Source organism: Apodemus sylvaticus, chromosome 4 (assembly GCF_947179515.1).
Source record: "Apodemus sylvaticus chromosome 4, mApoSyl1.1, whole genome shotgun sequence".
Classification (NCBI taxonomy): Eukaryota; Metazoa; Chordata; class Mammalia; order Rodentia; family Muridae; genus Apodemus; species Apodemus sylvaticus.
The window spans coordinates 27,079,583-27,085,683 of NC_067475.1; the positions used below are offsets into that span (position 1 = coordinate 27,079,583).

General features: G+C 49.4%; 1 long non-coding RNA gene across 3 annotated transcripts; it reads right to left on the reverse strand.

Moving 5' to 3' along the window:
- Positions 1-522: 522 nt before the first annotated feature.
- On the reverse strand, positions 523-4,324 carry LOC127682658 (uncharacterized). 3 transcript variants are annotated; one of them, XR_007977411.1, is made up of 2 exons: positions 2,388-4,324; positions 523-863 (listed from the first exon to the last, which is right to left on the reverse strand). It is a non-coding gene; the product is annotated as an uncharacterized LOC127682658 (long non-coding RNA). The 3 variants fall into 3 exon arrangements; XR_007977413.1 differs by having other exon boundaries at positions 523-952; XR_007977412.1 differs by lacking the exon at positions 2,388-4,324 and adding an exon at positions 1,577-2,271.
- Between the last annotated feature and the right edge of the window lie 1,777 nt (positions 4,325-6,101).

Sequence of the window (6,101 nt, forward strand, 5' to 3'; positions counted from 1 at the left end):
AGGGAAGAAGCCAGTATGAGCGTCTTTTACGCCAGCCCCTTTCAGTTTCCAACACAGACACAGAGCTGAAATGTGGCCCATTCCAGAGTTAAACGCAGGTCTGCCAACTCCAAAGGCTGTCTTTGAGGGTGCTTCAAACTCTTTGATGAAAAATCGGCTTGTTTTTATAAAACTGTGTCTACCAGCTCTGTGCAAAAATGGAGTCATACTGTGTCAACCCATGTGCAAAATGGCCCCAGAATATCACTCAAAGGACACATTGCTTGGTAAAGCCAGGCTTGTGGCACATGGTTGTAATCTCGGTGCTCTGGAAGCTGAGGCAGGGAAGTCACCATCTGTTTGAGGCCAACCTAGACTACATAGTGAGACCCTGTCTCCAAAGCTGCTGCTGCTGCGGATGACAGTGACCATGTAGACAATGACGATGACAACGATGGTGATGATAATTTTGAAATTCCCCTTTCCTTTCCCAAAGCAACAACATACAACTTAAGTGACAGTAAGACTCAAAGACTTGAATGAGAAGCTTCACAACGTGGGTGACTTTATTCTGTAGCACACGTGTTTATCTCCCGACCAAATGCAAATGTCCCTTATTCATTTCAAATACATTTCTTTTTGTGATTTGGATACAACCATCTTACAAATTAAACAAGCAAATATCTTTAAACAGGAGTGCTTCCCCTTAAAAATACTTCCCAACACTTATTTCCATAACACTCTGAGGTAAACGGAGGAGTTACGCTGTCTGCCGTTGTCCACAAGGCCCGTGTGCTGGCTGCCTGGTCCTCTGTGACGAGAGGCTGGACCACAACTCAGTCATGAGTCTTACCAGCTCAGGCCTCCACTTCCGTCAAGGCAGCCTTGAAGGAGCAAATCACACGGTTACGCCAGAAGGAGCAGCTTGCCAGTCGGGGGCATTGAAGGACACTGCTCACAGCTGGCCAAACAGCTGGAAGACAGCAGCACCCCGTGAAACCATTTCCTCTAAGAAATTTCCTACTAAAATTAGACAGACCTCCCCCAGACAGGGCAGGGGGGCCTTGAGAGGGCCTGCCAATCTTTCCCTCACCCTTCTCCTTCCAGCAGACCCTTCTCTAGCTTTGGAGATTTCTCAACACTGCCTGGCTTTACTTCCTGGGAATGCAATCCTTCCCTTAACAAACACACACCTCAAAAACACACCCATGTGCCCAGTCGTGGTGGAGCATGCTTTAATCCCAGCACTTGGGAGGCAGAGGTGGGTGGGTTTCTGAGTTCGAGGCCAGCCTGGTCTACAGAGTGAGTTCCAGGACAGCCAGGGCTATACAGAGAAACCCTGTCTCAAACAACAACAAAAACCTCACCCAAGCTCCAGTCACATTAATGCACAATCCTACCTCCCAGCATCCCCAGAAAGGCCAAAAGGATCAGACAGGATCCTACAGAACCTCACTGCGGCTCCCAGGCAGGCCTTGCCACCAGAGCTGGGCCCTTCCTACTCTCTTCCTGGGGCTCCTCAGCCCCTGCACCTGTCCTTCAATCACTGAGCCAAGAAATATGACTCTCCCCAAGCGTGAGGGCAGTGTGAGCTCACCGAGTATTTGTGTGAGACGCTCAGATCTATGCAAACGCAGCGCTACACTTCTTCCCATCCTAGTTTCAATCCCTTGAAGGTCAAAGGCGCAATCGGGCCCTGCCTTCCCCACCATCCAGCCAAAAGCCTACAGTGAGTGGCTGGGGAAGAGCATTTGCACTCAGCGTGTGGGCCAGCCGCCATCAGGCTCTGAAAGGGACAAGGATTCCTTAAAGCTGCAAAGAGAAGCAGGCTGGAGGCTGAATGTCATCCCTTCCCAAGGCCATGCCACATGCTGCCAGGCAGCAGCTGATGGCCCCGTCTTTTCTTTTGTTACTGAGGCGCATATATATGTATATAATCTAACTTCTCCCCATCTGTTCCGGAGGTTAGTATTTCAGTTAGAAATCACTCAGGGCCAGCAAGGTGACTCAGCCTGTAAGGACACCTGCTACAGGAGCCTGGCAACCTGAGTTAGACGCCCAGAATCCACAAAAAGGTATAAGGTGAGAACTGGCCTGCCCCCCCCTCTCTCTCCCCTCCCCCAATCACTTGACTGCTACCTGTTTGCCAGGGTAGCAGGATGGACAGAGATGAAGTAAATTAATAGACAGAGCAGGAAGTAGCTCTGGTATTGGAACCTCGTGACCCAGTTTCCATCCTGTCTGCCAGAGACTAAGACAGAAGCCAGAGCCCAGCCAAGAGGCCTGCAGGCTCCTCCCTTCTCTCTCCCCTCCCTCCGCCTCCCCCTCTCCCCACCTGTGCTTTTGCTCCATCTTCTACTCTTCAGGCCTCACTCTATCCTTTCCTTCCTGAAAACAGTCGCCCATACCTGTAGTCAGGCACCATCAGCCGGCCCCCACAGGCTCTCCCGCTCCCTCTCCTCACGGCAGAAGGCTGCAGAACACTTCCTCCGGAAGCTTGCTGAAAGCCAGCCTTGGCCCAGGGATTGGCCAGACTCGTCCCAGCAGCCCCCTCTCCTGTGGCCTCTGGGAAGAGGAGAGCCCCACGCAATCACCAGGGGGGCTGGCTCTTGCAGCTTTCTTGTTTTTCTTTTGATAAAACTGGACAGCGCCCCCACCCCAAAAAGACGGGGTGGATTTGAAATCTATTTATCTTTCTGTTTCTTCACCTCAGGTCAGAGAGCCTGAGATCGCCTCCACCCCCAAATCCTGGAAGCTTTAAACAACTCTTTCATTTGTGCGAGAGACTCACTCCCGGGGCCGAGGGCCCGCACCATCTTTTAGGAACAAGAATCACAAGGCTCACTCACCATCCAGGCCAGCGCTGAGCAGGGATCCCACTGAATCTCACAGTGAGGTTGTGAAACACCTTTTGTTATTAACCGCATCCATAAGATAAGGAAATTAAAGCTTAGATGTTACATAACATCAAGATTAGCACCTGAGGAGCTAAGTGAGGTACACGTAGGCCTGGGGAGCCAATGGCCCAGCAGCCCACGGTTGAGGGGAAGCCCAAGGGCCCACCCTGCGCCTATGTGTGGGACCCGCTTGAAATGTTATCATTTCCTCTAATGTCAAGGTGACTTTGACTGATTACGAGGTTACCTATGAGTGACCTCAAGCAAATACAGGCTTTACATTTTCCTATAGCATAAAGATTGGAAACAGAGAAGTCTGTTATTTTGCAGGAAATCTCACTTATTAAATGTTATTGGATCATTCGAATTTCTAGAGCACTCTCGGGCCCCATCTGCTAACCAAATGGCCTCTGTGGCCTTGACCCAAACTTTCTGTAAGTGTGTCTTCGGGACAGCCAGGCAGGGTAGGGTGATAGATGCTCAGGACTTCTCTCCACTCTCCCTGGACCCCTGGTGACACTGTTCACAGCTCCATCTGACGCCTGCCTAGATTCAGATAGACTCATCGCCCCACACTTGTCCTCGTGCCTTCATACAGAGGCAGGAATCAGAACAATATCATTAATTATAATTAACCATAATAAGTAATCATAATGATTCTTCATAAGACACATTTGCTGTATTTGTGCTATCATTATCTATCCGCCATCTTATTTATTTCTCGCAGTTACTGTGTGAGGTGGGTTAAATCATAGAGATAGAGATACAGATAGACATAGTAGACGTAGACGTAGATGAAGATGTAGACATAGACAATAGACACAGACACAGCATAGATGGCTCAGTTGGTGAAGTACCAACTAGTATCTTCAGGCATGAGGACCTGCATTTGGACCTCCATCACCCTCATAAAAGCCAAGCAAGGTGCGACATGCCTTCAACCTCAGGGCAAGGAGGACAGAGGCAGACTTCAGAGCTTACTGGCCTGCTACAGCAAGCTTTGCTGAATCACTGAGTTTCAGGTTCAGAGAGAGATGTTGTCTTTAAAACAAAGGTGGAGATGTTGAAGCCACTTCTAGGAATTTGGCAGGAATTTGACTTTGGGCTAGGACACGGAAGTAGGCTCAGGATGAACACAGAGGAAGAATGGGTTCTTTATATTGTGATGGGTCTTGCTAAGTCCCTGAATACGATGGGACCTTTGTTTATACCTGCCTGGCTTGTTCCTTTTCCTTACATTGTGTTTTATAAAATAAAGAGAGAAGGAACATGTTCAGTGGAGGTGTAGTCAGGTATGGGGGAAGAAGGTGCCGCCGCAGGCCCATGCTGAGGCATCCATGCTGATGTGTTTATAAAAAGACAGAGAAGGGACTATGTTCTATGGGGGTGTGGTGAGGTGTGGGGGAAGGGGGTGTCTCAGCGGGCCCATGCTGAGGCATCCCTTCCCCTGAGGGACCAGCCACACAATAGTATAGAATAGAATGCAGTCTATTCAGGGCATAGGGAGGGGACTTAAGGGGGTAGTAGAGGCAGAGAGAGAGAGAGAGAGAGAGAGAGAGAGAAAGAGAGAGAGAGAGAGAATAGAGAAAATAGAGAAGTAGAGACTGACCACGGCCACATGGAGAGAGGGGGAAGGGAATGGGGAAGGGAGAGAGGAAAGGAAGAACCCAGGAGGGCAAGAGAAGCAAGAGAGTGAGGAGGGGGCAAGCAGCCCCTTTTATAGTGAGTGGGTCAGGCCTACCTGGCTGTTGCCAGGCAACTGTGGGGTGGAGCTTAGACAGAATGCTAACACCTTCCCCCTGAGGGACCAGCCACACGAGGGTATAGTATAGAATAGAGTTTATTCAGAGCATGGGGAGGGGAGTTGAGAGGATAGCAAAGGCAGAAAAAGGCAGAGAGAGGGAATAGACAGAGTAGAGGCACCTGGGGGGGGGACAGAGAGGGGGAAGGGGCGAGAGGACAGAGAGAGAGAGAGAGAGAGAGAGAGAGAGAGCAAGAGAGAGAGGAGAGAGGAGGGGCAAGCAGCCCCTTTTATAGTGAGTCAGGCATACCTGGCTGTTGCCAGGCAACTGTGGGGTGGAGCTTAGACAAAATGCTAACCCTGTAACTACTCCATTTATGCCTTGTTTGTTCCTTGACCACTTTGTCTTTGACCTAAGAACTGACCCTCTTCTTTGCATATCTACCTAGAAATGCTTTAAAAGCAGACTGGAAAAAATAAACCCGATTCAGCTTCCTCACTGGCTGGAGTCGTGCTGTAATGTCTAGTTGTCTTTTCTCTTCTCAGTCCTCACTCCCTTTCCTCGAGACCCTGCTGACTGACTGAGCTGGCTTGGTCAGGGAGAGATAGGAAGGCATCCAGCATTGACCTTTGGCCTCCACACACATGGAGGCTCACACACACACACACACACACACACACATACACACACACACATCTACCACATACACAAATGGAAAGTAGAGAAATTATGGCTCAGAAAGACTCAAACCCTGCTAGTGTTGGCCCAGTGTTCGAACACAAGTACGAAGTATGTCTGATGTTAGAACTCATTCCTTTAATTGTGTCAGTTAGGATGATTGTGGCTAACAAATCAGAAGGCTTGACTGCCAGTGGATTAAGTAAATGAGACCTTTCTGATTGTCCTCTAAGACCACCTAAGATGGAGGATGGAGGGTTAATTTAGCAGCATCTACCCCTTCCCTGTCAGTACTGTTTCATCAAAAGCCTTAAGTGTCAAGTCCTCAAACAGATGTTCTTAGTTACACCCAATAGCAGAATTCACTTCCAGTATCTCTTTCAAAAGAATATTTTGCGCGCATCAGTGTTGCATGCCTGTCTGCCTGCGCATGAGTGTTACTGCCTGCATGCCTGGCGCCCAAGGTCAGAAGAAAGTGTCTGATCCTTGGCAGTTAGAGGACAGATGACTGTGAGCCACTGTCGGTGCTGGGAATCAAAATCCAGGTCTTCTGGAAGAACAGCCAGTGCTCTCAACCAACTGAGTAGCCTCTCCCGCCCCTCCGGTATCTCTCTTACCAGGCAGGAAAACTCCTATCAAGATATTAACTTATGTCACATGTTTCACCGTATGCCATCTCCCTGGCAAAGAGATATATGTTTGGTATAACAAAGTATGATTCACTCCCCCGAGGTCACGGCCTCCTTTCAGAGCAGACAAGTCTGGCTGTTGGCTGGCCAACCCGTGATAGCTGCTCCACCCAGTG